This window comes from Haliaeetus albicilla, chromosome 14 (assembly GCF_947461875.1).
Source record: "Haliaeetus albicilla chromosome 14, bHalAlb1.1, whole genome shotgun sequence".
In the NCBI taxonomy this organism is placed as follows: Eukaryota; Metazoa; Chordata; class Aves; order Accipitriformes; family Accipitridae; genus Haliaeetus; species Haliaeetus albicilla.
Genome location: NC_091496.1, coordinates 377570 through 391602, shown reverse-complemented (window position 1 = coordinate 391602; position 14033 = coordinate 377570). Strand labels below are relative to the sequence as shown.

The 14033-nt window shown below is 52.3% G+C and overlaps 1 protein-coding gene across 19 annotated transcripts in view; it reads right to left on the bottom strand.

Annotated features, from left to right (window-relative positions):
• The window catches only part of SHANK3 (SH3 and multiple ankyrin repeat domains 3), a 396403-nt gene that overhangs the window by 204096 nt on the left and 178274 nt on the right, over positions 1-14033 (bottom strand). The gene's annotated exons all lie outside the window — the stretch shown is intronic.

The following is a 14033-nucleotide window of genomic DNA, read 5'->3' as shown; positions in this document are numbered from 1 at the left end:
CCCGCGCGGCGCTCCGCTCCCTCCGGCGCCGCGCCGCCGCCGCGCGCACCATGGCCCGGGGCAGGTGCCGCCGCCGGCGGCTCCTCCCCCTGCGGGCGGGGACGGCGCCGGCCGAGCCGCCTCCCGCCCCCGGCCGCCGCCCCCGCCGCCGCCGCCGCCCCGGCCCGCCGCCGCCGCCGCGGGGCTGGGGGCCGCGCACCGAGCCGCCCCCTGGCGGCCGCCGGCGCCGCACTGCCCCGGGCCGGGGGAGCGGGGGGCAGTGCCGGGGGGCGGCTCCGGGGGCGGGTTGGAGGGGCAGTGCCGGGGGGGGGGGCGGGGGGACAGGTTGGAGGGGCAGTGCCGGGGGGGGGTGGGCAGCTCGGGAAGGGGGGAGTTCCCGAGGGGCAGGGTACGGGAGTGTGCGGGGCGGGGGGGGGGGGCGGACGGGGGACGGCAGTGCCCGGCGAGGCAGTGTGCGGGGGGGGGGGGCAGTGCCGGGGAGGGGGGCAGCAGTTCGGGGGCGGGAGGATGCGCGGGGGTGCCCAGCTCCCGCTCCCGGGGCGGGGACGGACACACACACGCACACGCACACAGAGCCGTGCCCTCTGCACGGGGGCAGTGCCGGGGGCGGGGGGTCCCCTCCGCACCCCCCGACCTGCCGGCGCCGCGCACCGCAGTCCCCCCGCTCGCCGCCCCTCGCACACGGCGGCGCTTCGGGGCTGGCCGCAGCCTCGCGGGCAGCGCCCCGGCTCCCGCTGCCGCTCCAGCGGGCGGGTCCCTCCTGCCGCCTCTGCAGCGCCCTGTTTGCAGCACCCCCCCCCCAGCTCCGTGCTTGCAGCCCCTTTGCCCCGCAGTGGCAGCCCTGCCGCCGCGATCTGCACTAGCAGCCCCTCACTAGCGTACATCCTCACCCCACGTCCCCCAGGTCCGTGGGGCCGCGTTTCCGTAGCCCCTACGGGGCTGCCCCCACCCACCCTCCTGCTGCCCCCCGGGCCCGCGGGAGGGTCAGGGGCACGGCGGTGCAGCGGGGGCTGCTCCCGCAGACCCTCCTGCTGCTGGTGCTGCGAGCAGCGGGGAACGGCTGCTGCGTCAAGAAAGGCCGTCCCGAACGCGCGCCCCCAGAAATGGCCGTAACCCAAAGGGGTACACGGCTCCTCGGAAAGTGGGGCGCAGCCAGGAGAGAGGATGGCGTCCCTTGGCCTGGGACAGTCTGAGCTTCCCCCAGCAGCACGGCCGCCGTCTTGGAGCACTGCCGGCGGACGCCCGCTGCACAGAGACCGGCAATGGCGACCCAACACCGAAGCAAACGGCCCGGCACGAGAGGCACGGCTTCCCGCCTTGGCATCAGCGGGTTGCCCAAATCCTCCTGTCAAACTTGCCACCCGCAGGCGCAAAGCTTCAGTAGAAGGCACTGTCACGCCGGGGATGTGCGCCAGGTAACCTGCCAGCCTCAGCCCAGAAGCCTGCTGCTTCACTGCTGCGCTAAGTTATAGCCCATCAAGGGAAAAAACACTTAATAAGAAATAAATAGCTACCCTTTCCTTATAATACTTCTAAATGTCACTCCAGTATCATTTTTAGTCAATGCAGAGATACTAAAGACCAGCTCAGATCTCTAAAAGGCCCCTTTATGTTTTTAGAAACAGTCACGAGAAGCAGGCAGAAAATGTAGCTATTGCAGACAGCTCGCAGAAATATCTGCTCAGCGCAGCGCGCCTCGCCGACACTGCAGCTCTGCACTCTGCCGCCCGCTCACGCCAGCCTGGGGACGCTCAGCCCGCAGGGCTGGGCACTCGCGCCTCGGGCTTTGCACGCGCGTGTGCGTACACAAGCGGGGCGGCCAGGTTGCCGGCGCAGCATCGCCGCAGCGCTGGGGCCGTGAGCCCCCTCCGGCACCGCTGACCGCAATGGGGGCCCACACAGACCTGTCAGCGAGCAGGATCCTGCTCCAGCCGTTTCGCCTCTCCAAGCTACTGACTTCAAGCCTACCCTCCCCTTGCTGTGGCACCAACGCTGTTCTCAAACAACCGTGCTGCCGACGTGCAGCGACCCCAGCTACCGAGGAACCCGCAGCTCCACCGCTGATCCTGCACCTTGGCACCCTCCGGCAGGATTGCAGCGGGTTTATGCACCATCGCCCGTGCATTTTATCAACAACAACTTTGCGTCGTCTTTCATGTGATTTTTGAAAATACTGCTGCTGGACCAAGAGCTGGTCCTTGCGCCAGTGACATGAAGATCGAAAGAGCAGCCCAAAGTCTCCATGGCTCCTCTTGAGCCGTTGCACTGGGGAAGCATTAATCATGTGGCTTGCAATCCAGTTTGTATCTGCCATATTGATTTTGTAGCACGCTCATTTTTTAATCGTTAAGGAGTTATTAAGTCACAATGTCTCAGAAACCTACATCTATTATATCAGAGGTACATTTATAATAAGTTTTGTAATAATTTCAAAGAATACCACCATTTTTGTTTGGGCTCTTTTGGCAGGCTCAATTTCAATTAAAGGATCTTAATTAGTTTAATCATATTTCATGTTAATGCTCGCTTGATAGAGACCTGTGTCAGTCGTGCAGCTGCTGCAGTTTCAGGCTCTACTCTGGGAACATTTTTACCTATATTCGCAACTGGAAAATGTGAGAAAAACTGCCTGGAATGGGGTTTATGTTTTCTATCAGTCAAGAGCGGAGTATCTCTTGGCATGTTTCCACGTGAACTGACAATGTGTTTCTTCACCTACTTTATCACCCTGCGCCATAAGGCACCTTGAGGCCTGAAGGAGCAGGTTTCATCCTTTGTAACGCCTACTTAAGCTGTAGCTAATCGCTGCTGGATCCATAACTTATTTCTGAACAGCAGCCAGGATGCCTTGTATATTATGAATAAAACAAACACTACCGCAGCAGTGTTTATTAAGCAACTAAGGAGCTTCTTTATGTCCCCAGTGTATAATCGTGATTTTGCCACGCGCAATGCCCACATCCTCCTCCTCCTCGAGACACACGGGCAGGATGCGGTGGCCAAGAGATGCCTGGGCACCAGAGGAGACCGCTCCCCGGGGGGGGGCGAAGTGGGGGCAGCTCAAACAAAATGTAGTCACTGCGAAAGAGCAGCAGCCCTTTCTTTTTCTGCACAGAGATCCTGCCCTTGGTGATCACAGGGCTTTTCTCCTTATGGCAGGCGTTTACCTGAAAATCGTCTGTTCGAACTGCACATCAGATTTCACTGCAGCGACCGGAGAATGACGTTGGGTACATCAGCCCAGCAGTAGGTATCGTTCAACTAAAGCACCCCGGAAAGAGGGACATGTCTGGTTTGAATGAGCCTCAAGAGCAGATGGAGGACTCGTCCCCCTAATGTCACCTGCTGCCTCTACAGCCAGCAACCTCCTCTGGAAGCCAGCGAGCTGAAATCGGATTTCTTCGGATGCTTCGCCTGGAGCCAGGAGGAGCCCAAGCAGCCTGCACCCAGTGTTCCTCCTGGTCAGGTCCTGCAGAGGTGCTGCTTGCAGTCTGGGTGCTCCGGTTTGGTTCTCCTGCAGATAAACGAGCGCTCAGGAAACACTGCTGTAAGCCTAGGCGTCAGTACAAAAACCTGACGGCATGCCTCTGTATAAAATTTCTGAGGTCTCACGCTTGCTCTGCCTGTTGAAAATAACTATTTGAGATGGATTTGATGTGTGACTCCATGTCTCGTACTTCTTACAGATATTTTAGCCCCTGGGAGCGTCCAGACACGATATTGTCTGGAGACGGTGATGGAGACCTGACCATCTGACAGGGTGCCTCCATCAGAAAGCATGTGGGGTCCCAGTATGGAAGAGCTTCCTCACGAGATCAGACACTTAGAATAATCCCCTCAACAAGCCACAGTCATTTCTGAGGGAAGACAGAGTTCCCTTCCACAGGCCGGTGGTAGGTTCAAATCACCACAAGCGAATTAACAGACCGTAACAGTCTCTGCAATTACTTCAAACACATCAAGCAGTCTCAAATACCCAGGACAGTTGTTTTAATTTTTATGTGCTCTCAAGAGGCTGATCAGAAGAGAATCACTTTTTGTCAGGTGAGCTCTGGCTGAAGGATTCTTGTTTCAGGTTTCAACAGCCCTCCTCCTCCTCCCTTCTTTGGGGAATTCCTGCCCACCACCGTCCCAGCAGAGCACCCGCAGTGCGAGGTGAAGGCACACCGGTTTTTGGAGAGCACGGCCGATGATCTGTGGGTGCTGCAGCGCTTGCTGCTGCACAGCACGGGCTGTGAAGGTAGGACATGGGGATGTGGCAGACCCGAGCCAACGAGGCTGTGCCGGAGCTGTGGGAATAACTCAAGCTTTGTCTTACCACATTTCAGCATACATCTGGGAAGCAGTGAACATATTAAGGTGTCTTGCACATTATCATGAAAGTATCTATTACAGATCCTGATTTTTTTTCCCCCTTGAGAGCTGAATATCAGATTTTTTGTTGCTTTAGGACACAGAAAGGTTTTTTGCATGGGAGAACTTCCTACTGTTTCAAAGCGTGCTATAAACTGAACCCTTCAGAAATGAAATGTATTTGGCGGCTTCGCAGTTAACCTGTTAACCTTCCCTAGTGACTCTATGACTGTTAAATTGTTCTTGTCCGCAAGGCACCAATCCCAAAAGCATGCTTTTTCTTTTTGTTTTTTAGAGTTGTCTCTGGTGCTGGAGTTGCCTTTCACTTCAGCCATAGAAGGAAGTATTTGTAAACTTCTCCTCTTGCTCTGAGAACATTTATGTGCTCTCACACATACAGTTCTGCACCCACGGAGTACCTGGAGACAGTTTCTCTGTAGGAACCTTTCTGGAGACATCTGTACCCAATGCTTGGTGGGACGAAGCGCACGATGCATGCCCTGCCGCAGGTCTTTCAGCTTTGTCCAGTAGTGAGAGCTGTAGTCATCTCCTTTGTGAGTTGCACTCTTCGGTGTTTAGGTAAGAGAGATTTTACTATCACACAAGCAGTATTATAAAGTCCACCAGGTCCTTATAACTTGGTACCATTAGACAGAATTTGACTGACAACCAAACACTGCTTCTTGATTAAGGCACTTACTATGTGTCCTTTGGAAGAAACGCTTTTGCTTTTGGAGTTTCAAATTGTTACTACAAGCGTGGCTGACAGATACATAAATAGACTGGGTTTGATGGAAACGATTTCAGCTCCAGCAAGAAAATAGCAGCTTCGTCACTTCTAAAACTATCCCAGATTCACAGAATCTAACAGAATGGTTGAGGCTGGCAGGGACCTCTGGAGGTCATCCCGTCCAACCCTCTGCTCAAGCAGGACCACCCAGAGCCAGCCGCCCAGAACCATGTCCATATGGCTTTTGAATGTCTCCAAGGAGAGAGACTCCACAACCTCTCTGGGCAACCTGTGCCAGTGGTCAGTCACCCTCACAGTGGACAAAGTGTTTCCTGATGTTCAGAGGGAACCTCCTGTGTTTCAGTTTGTGCCTGTTGGCTCTGGTCCCGTCACTGGGCACCACTGAAAAGAGCCTGGCTCCGTCTTCTTTACGCTCTTCCTTCAGGTATTTATACTCATTGATGAGATCACCCCTGAGCCTTCTCTTCTCTGGGCTAAGGAGTCCCAGCCCTCTCAGCCTTTCCTCATAGGAGAGATGCTCCAGTCCCTTTATCATCTTTGTGGCCCTTCACTGGACTCTCTCCAGTATGTCCATGTGTCTCCTGTACTCAGGAGCCTAGAACTGGACCCAGCACTCCAGCTGTGCCCTCACCAGTGCTGAGCAGAGGGAAGAGATCACCCCCCTCAACCTGCTGGAGATGCTTTGCCTAACACAGCCCAGGATACCATTTGCTGCCTTTGTGGCCAGGGCATGTTGCTGGCTCATGTTCAACTTAGTGTCAGCCAGGACATCCAGGGCCTTCTCTGCAAAGCTGTTTTCCAGCTGGGTGCCCCCCAGCATATATTTGGGGTAATGGGAATTTCCCTTGGCTGTCAATTAGCTATTTTGGGAGTGACCTTGAATTCAGAAATGCAAGAAATCTTCAGAGACGCTCTGCCTGTGGTATCACCTGGGTCAGACCTGATATAACGACCAAAAGACACGGGTTCTGTCCAAAATTCAGGAGGCAGTTTCTGGCATTGAGAGCTTTATGCCTCATCGCTGGGGCTCCCACCAGCCACAGAAGCAGAGCAGGACCCCCACCCTCTCCCCTCACGTGCCCCCCAAGCTGGATAACGAGGCAGACCTGGGCTGATATTCTGGGGCCGACTGCTAGGGCTCTTGCACAAAACGATTTTATTCCTTTCTGTTCCTAGAGCATGGCTCATTTAGCTTGCTGTTCAGTCTGCTGAGAAACTTCTGGTCTCAGATCATCTCTGCACTACTAAATGAGAATAGCACAGTCACCTGCTAATGAGAGCCAATTAGTGGCAGATTCACGGTGTTCGGGAAAAGGGAGGCAACGGGATAACAGGAGTCACTTGCCTTCCTTGCTCCTCCTCAGACAGCCACCAGACCAGCACTCCAGCTAATTAGCACGGGGGCCTGAGCAACGACGTAAAGCAGGAGCCACGGAGCCCTTGGTCAGATCGTGGCATCCGCCGGGAGCAGCGGCAGCTTGGCGGGGCTGCTCCTCCCACCGCAGCGCAGCGGCTGCACCGCACGAGGGAAACGCAGCACAGGACGACGTCAGCCATGCGGCCAGCGACCAAACATGAAAATCCTCAGAAGAGGAGCATGCGGCCAAACAGCACCAGCAGTTGTGACCTACAAGATGCTTCAGAAACCTGGCGTGAGAGTCTGCCACCAAGGACACACTGATAATGGCTGCGAGAGCTGGCCAAAGTGGCAGCTGGGAGAGGTCCTGCAGGCACCCTCCTCTCCGGGCAGGGACCTACGCCTTACTGCAATGATTCATCTGGAAGTTGAACTACCTCCCCTGAAGAATAGACACCTCCGCCTGGCTGTGGCTACAGCCTTACAAACGCATCTGGAGAAGATGGAGCGGAACTGGAAACCCGAGAGAGACAATTAATTAAAAGTTTTGTCTCCCGTTATATAATCACAGATACTGATTCACTCTTTAAAGCACTCCGTGTGCATCCCAGCCAGCGAGACATCCCCAGTGGTTGTTGAATTTGTGCCTCTCCACCCTGACAGCTAAAAGTGTTTTCTATCACTGGGTAGCTCCATCAGATCTTAAGAAGTCCTACCGAAAAGACAAAATACAGTTTTATCAGTTGATAAAGAGGTTAACAGGATTTCTGAAAATTATGCCTCTAATCCTGCCTCTCCTGCAAGATCAGTCCTTAGGAATTTGGACAACCTGTCTGGTAAGCCTAGAAAATGCAGGAACAGGCAACTACTGTGAATTAACATGCACCTCACTCTCTGGCAGATGCTCTTCACAAAGGTGAGAGAAAGCCTAGTTCTGCTAAAGGCGCATGACAAGTTTATGGTAGATAGTAACTGAAGGGAGCTGCATGAGGATTACCAAACCCCACACCTCACTGGGGGATGGAGGCAAAGGTCCAGATAGATCCTTGCAAGCTGCTGCTGATCAAGACAAGCTATTTCAAAAATTTTGCTCTATGAAAAAAAAGAAAAAGAAGAATCATTTCAGCAGTATCTCCTGGTCAGTGTTACCCAGGAATGACAGGAGATTATTCACCAGACCCTCCCTACTTTAAGCACCATGAACCTTCCTATCCCAGAAGGTCTGTGGCTTTGCAGCTCGTAGAGGTAGAGGAACCCATGCCATGCAGAAGGCAGGAGCTACTTTGTAAAGCAGGAAATAATTTGCCAAGCCTACGGCTACGAAACCTTTAACATTTTGGTTCCTAAGTCCTTATGTGTGTCTCAGTCAAAACCCAGTGCCCTACACATGGCATTCAGCATCTGCTGTGTGCAACTGGTTTTAGGGTACACATTCCGCTCCTCATAAACAACCGTTCACATCACCACCTCCCCGTACATGGCTAGACACTGAGCAGACCAAGAGGTCTAGAAGGACCTTTTCTAGAAGGTCCTCCCCAGGTGCCCAGGCAGCTCCACAGAGCACCATGACAAAGACTCAAAGACTGAGATAGATCTGGTTACTGCAGCACAACTGGTAAACAATTTCTGACTCTGCAAACCAAACCTTGACACCTCCTGCCTTCACTAAAATTACCTTGGGAAAACCATTTAGATGGTACAGGCATCTGGAGCAAGAACCACAAGGAGAGTGAGTAGAGACTTTGAGACTGTAGTCCAAAACGTTGGTCCTGAAAATTATTCAGCTACTATCACATATTGAGAGATCGAAACCTGCAGTGTTTCTCCAGCATCATCAGTAACGTCCCCAGACTCCTGAAGTGCTGCTCAGGATATCTCAGCCTTGACCATGTGCACAGCACCTGAGCTGCTCCGGTGTCACCAGCTACTGCTCCTTCCCCTGACTTGCTAGGACATCCAAACCCTTAGCGAGCCCTGACAATTCCCACCAAACACAACAGACGTGATAGGAGTTGCACGCTGTGCTTTTTACCAAGAGTTTATTAAACCATCCAATTTCTCCATCAAAGCCACTGAGCTACTGGATAAAAGAGGGGGACATGGCACCCCCATCCTCTTACCCTCCTTACCAGTAAGGACCGGTACATCAGCCCAGGAAGGGGCCAGGGGCCAGGGCCCAGACTGCCAGGTCATGGGAGGAGTAACCAGTTTGCAGCAAGGCAGTTGCAGGGAGGCTGAAGTAATCAGGATGTTCCCTCTTGCAGTGGCATAGTGCAGCCCTCTGCTCCCACCTTCACAGACTCTCAACCACCTCATGCACTGCATGAGCCTGGACACCTCAGTGGGCAACTAGATCCCACATGTTTTGCCATGCATGTCAAATTTGGTACCACAGTGCTGGTTGTTGCAGTGCCTACATACTTCTGTACTGCTACCTCTTTGAACATGCCATACATTATGGACGTAATGAACAGGCTGCACACAGCGAGCTTTCCCAAACCCATCCCAGTGCATCAAGAACGCCAGGATGAGTGTGTGCACACGCCAGCAAAGATCTACAGATTTACAATTCAGCAATGCAGAGGACTTCTTTTGCAGATTCTTTATTTGCTTAACTCATTACCGTTTTTATTCTTTTATTAATCAGAAGCCTGCAGCTAACTCCTTGAATTACATTAGCTTTTCCTCCCTTAGGAAAATGATGGCACCTCTTGGCCAACTCACCCAAGAACAGCCTTCTTAGCCCACTTAGAAGTTCTCCTTTGTGCGTTTACCAGATTCTTCAACCTAAGGCACCCTTCTTGCACACCCTTTGGCCAGAGGCATGTAGCTCACTACACCTCTGAGAAACCAGCAAAGATGATCCTGAAACTGCCTTTGTCAAGCTAAATATCCCAACTCTTGTAGGTTTGTTTCAAGAATCAGCACAAAGACACCAGTATTTCTATTCCAAACACGACCATCGTTACTCTGAGCTCTGTTAGGCTGATGCCATGGCTTGCCTGGACTAATGCCCATAGATCATTACCCTCTCTGTCCTTGGGGATGGAAATCCATAGTTTCCTAATGGATCCCTCCCTCACAGATCCCGTGGACTCTAGCAGTCATTTTCTGCCTTTGTGACAGTAGCTGTAAGTTACTTTCCAACTCTTCTCTCAATGGTGAATTTAAATAATTTGACCAAATGATATTCACTCATTCTGCCCACATACTTCCTTAATCATAGGAACAGTGGCTGGGAGACAGCCATGGTTGCGTCCAGAAGTTACTGGAACTGCTTGGAACTGTTAAAGGATTAAAATAAGGCCAAAGAACGGGGACTTGCACAGAAGCATATCCCACACTGCCAAAACACAGTTTAGAATATCCCCAGAGGGAGGAAAGGCAGCTGTCACTCGGTGCAGTGTGCAAGGTCAGGCACACAGCAACCACACCACCTCTGGACCCAAACCTCAGAAGAAGCCCTTGCTGTGAGAGGACACGGGACGCACCTCAGATGCAGAGAAGACAGCAACTTTGCACAAAATTCCCACTGCATTGGCAGAGCGTGCAGAGTATTGTCTCTTGGCTGGTCTGTAGCGCTCATTTTCCTCTCCTTGTACTACTGAGAGAGGAGCCGCTGCCATTACTGCGGCACCAGGAGAGCAGGAGGTGCTGGAGGGAGCATCTGCGGCAGCGAGTGGGGCTGTGGCACCAGAGAAGACAGCAGAGGTACCAAGCTGAGCAGTGCCTGGCTGAGTGCATCCCTGAAACGTCCCAGCCCCTGACAGCAAAGTCCCTTCTCAGGCATTGGCTCTGTTTAGAAAAGAGCAGCTTTGAAACTTGGACTGTGAAGCACTTTGCCAAGAAAGCTGGGGCCAAACCCTCTTGGTTTTGAAATGTGAAAACCAGCTCCAGCCTGGGACATGGCCTCCAGAGGACCTCCAGGGTGGCTGCGGCCATCTCCTTGTGGTTTGCACGTCACTTGGATCCAGATCTTCCGTTAGTAATTGCTCTTTTACTAAAACTGCCATTGCCCAAAGACTGATCAAAGACAGCTGCTGACCTGTGTGGCACAAAGGAAGAGATTTCTTCTCAAAGGACTGGCAGTTTGGGAATACCAATGTTTTGTCTTCTGTAACACTGTAAGACACTCAGTCCTGAAGAATTTTTTACCTGAATTCATGGTGCTATGGATGTTTCTCCACGACACGCTGCACCTCCAGCAAGGAGGGCTGGATCTGCTGGAGACGCAGCCCAAGCCAGCAGAGGTGATGAGGAGGCACCATGAGCATGCCAGGCCCACTGAGACCATGTCTGCAGCTGCCAGCACGGATCTCCAGAAAGATGAGAGATCTGGAAACAACCACGGCCCTGCTTGATGTATGGAAATAATTTTTGTTTTCTTTTTCCTTGTTTTATTTTCTATATTACTGTTTGGATAAAGCAAAATGAGGAATAACATAGAGGAGATGTACTCCTCAGCTGGACATGAATAAAACTTTCTGTCTGTTTGAGCCCCAGAGCAGGAATTCAGGCATTTTACCCTATGCCGTGTTGAAAATAGATCTGTTTTCAGATACCCCCAGACCAGAGGGAGCCAGTTTGTCACCGATGTCCTGGAGACCACTCATGCACCTCACCCCGTACCCAGTCACTGCCTCTGCCTGAGAGACAGAGCAACAGGGTGAAGCTTGCGATAAATATCCCAGCCTCTGGAGCCACAGGTCCTCGGCACTCAGCAGTTAAATCAGCCCTTCTTCTTTGTTCCCAGACATGCAAACACAGATGCCTCCTTGTACATAAGATTTGGGACTGGCGTGTCCAAGCTCTAGCAAAGCAAAGCCCCGCTCTCGGGGCTGCGGCTCAGGTCAGCAGCTTATTTCATTGCAGTGGCTGCAGGGTGCCGGGGCAAAGGGGGTCCTTCTCCACAGCAGCAGCTCCCTCCATGGGGACCAGCTCCCAGGCACAGCCCAGCCACACCGGCGCTGCCCTGGGAGGGTCCACTCAGGAAGGGGCCCTCTGGCACTGGCAGACTCTCAGTAGCCGGTGCTGCAGGGACTCAGGTGTGTGACACAGCCAAGGACAGTCACTGCTGAGGAAGAGTATTCATAACTGAAATTTCTCTGGAACTCAAATTAATTTTCAATTTTGTTCCCTTGGAAGGAAGGATATGTCTGTGTCAGATGCCAAATCAAGGGGATTCTTTGTGTAGGAAGTGTAATTGATTCCCATTTACTCCACATCTGTATTTCTTAAAAACGGGAGCATGCATGAGTCATATGCCTGGGCAGAGCGGCTTGTTGTGACGCCTCTAGCAGACAAGACACCTGGGAAGGGGCATACTGTCTACCTCATCACCAGAAATATTTTGCCACCACCAAGTCTGAATCAGGATCCAAGCAGTGACACAGTTCTTGCAGATGTGGTGGCATCAGGCACGAGGCATCCAGAGCTCACTGGAGCAGCAGAGTGACTTCACATGGGACCTGACTTCAGCCCCAGCGTTTGCCTGGTACTCCAACCGTTGTTAGGATCAGAAGCTTCAGCTTCTGGCAAAATGATGCAAAGACAAGGCTTGCCAACAAAAATGGCTGCAGCAGGTGGAAATGGGACCCAATGGCACTGGAAATGGACTCACTGGACCCACTGGGGTGTCCCTCATCTCTTGGTGCTCAGAGCGGGAGTGCAGAAAACAACACTGAGGTTTCCACCACTAACCCTGACCAGCTGAGATCTACCAAAGGTACTGACAAGAAGCATTGGAGAGGGATCACCATGAACAGGTCCCCTGTAGGACAGCGGGTGGTGTGGCCCATTTCTTACTGGCCCTGCTCAGCAAACACCCGGCTCAACAGCAGAAGTACTCGAGGTGTCAGCACAGACTGTACAACACATTTCACCCCCAGGATAATGCAGCAGCACGACTTGGGACTGCAAGTATGCAAGCATCACCCCAGAAAAAACAGGGGAATGACTGCTTGGGAATACGTAGCAAACACAGCAACGACCCCTTTCATTTAAAATGACACAGCTTGGATCTAGGATAACAAACCTGCAGGATAAACTATATGATCAAGTCCCCGAAGGGTAGCTTTTTCGCTCTGCAATGGTTCTGTCTACAAAAAATTGTGATCCTTTTACTAATAACTTCTCATACTTGTAGAAAATCTTTTTCCTTGATATTTAATCTCTCTATACATCAGTCTAGGGGAATAATAAAGCCAGATCTGCTTTATTTCACATTATCGATGCTTTAATTCTACTCAGTTAGACCAACTTTGCATAAAGCATGCAGTACATATGACCATATTTAGCTCTTGCACAGCAAAGAGCAGGTATGGCACATTCAAAGCACTTACTTGAGCCTGACTCTACCGCACTGAAGTAATTTCACCATCCTTACAGGGGCTGCTCCTTTGAATGGAAACTACTCTCTAGGTAGGCCTGCGGGTTTGTCCCATAACCTTAAAATATTCCACTAAAGCCTGGAAGATGACCTAAGCCAGGTATCCCCAAACAGTGGTAGAGGGATTCTGAAGCCACCTCCATGCAGCATAACACCAAGGACGGGGTGGGGGCGACAGGAGCCGCTGCCACCAGCCCTCCCGTGCTGCTGATGCTGTGCTGGGCAGTACCGGCACCAGCAGGACCATTTGGGACCCCCGGAACGGCCAACTGCTGCAAGGCTGAGATCGATCGCATCTCACAGTCCTTCTGGCAGAGCACACTGACAGTGCCCAGGAAATATATTACTTATAAATTGTACACTTGTTAAAATAGCAGCGAAAATAGTTCCAGCAAGCTAAAATCAAGCCTTCAGCATTGCAGTTACTACATTTTGTCAATGGCCCGAAGTTCCGCAGGACAGCTGTTAGCACACTTGAGACGACTCGTGAGCATGCTCAGGAGAGAAGGATGGGATGTTTTAAGAAGCCAAGGTACAAGGTCCCACTTGGTGAAGGCGCTGGAACATGAGACACTGGCTGAGAGTTAAATGGCAGAATAAAGACTGTCTCAGACTTTTTTCCCCTCGGAGGACTCTGGACTTGCAGCTTGAGAAGCAGCACACAGCAGCAAGGTGGGAGACCAAGCTCTCTCCTACGAGGCAGATGTCACAGACCAGACACACTCAGGTCAGTTTTAGAGGACATCTCAAAGGCACAAACCAAGAGAAGATGGAAGAACATATTCAGGGAAGACCGAAACTGAATTCTGAATGGGCTTGCCTTGGCAGAAGGTATCAAAAGATCTAGCAGCCACCACTTCAGCATGTGAGGATTCACAAAACTGATAATACACTTCAGAAAGCCACATCCATGATAGCCCTTGGTGGATGCATGATCCTTTCCTTTCCTTCGTCTCCGTGACCTTCTCCTGCATGGCTCCATCTGTAACAGAGAGCGAGTGCCTCATCCCAGGTACGCGTCCCCTCTTTGCCTGGGAGATGTGCCAGGCGCTTAGCTGGTTCCCACGACGATGAAGGCAGCCAAAGAGGAGCGGGGCTGTTGCTACAGCTCTGCTTGAGCAGTGTCGTACCTACAGCAAGGCACATTTCTCCGGACAGGGGTTAGACTCACAACTCTCAGAAAA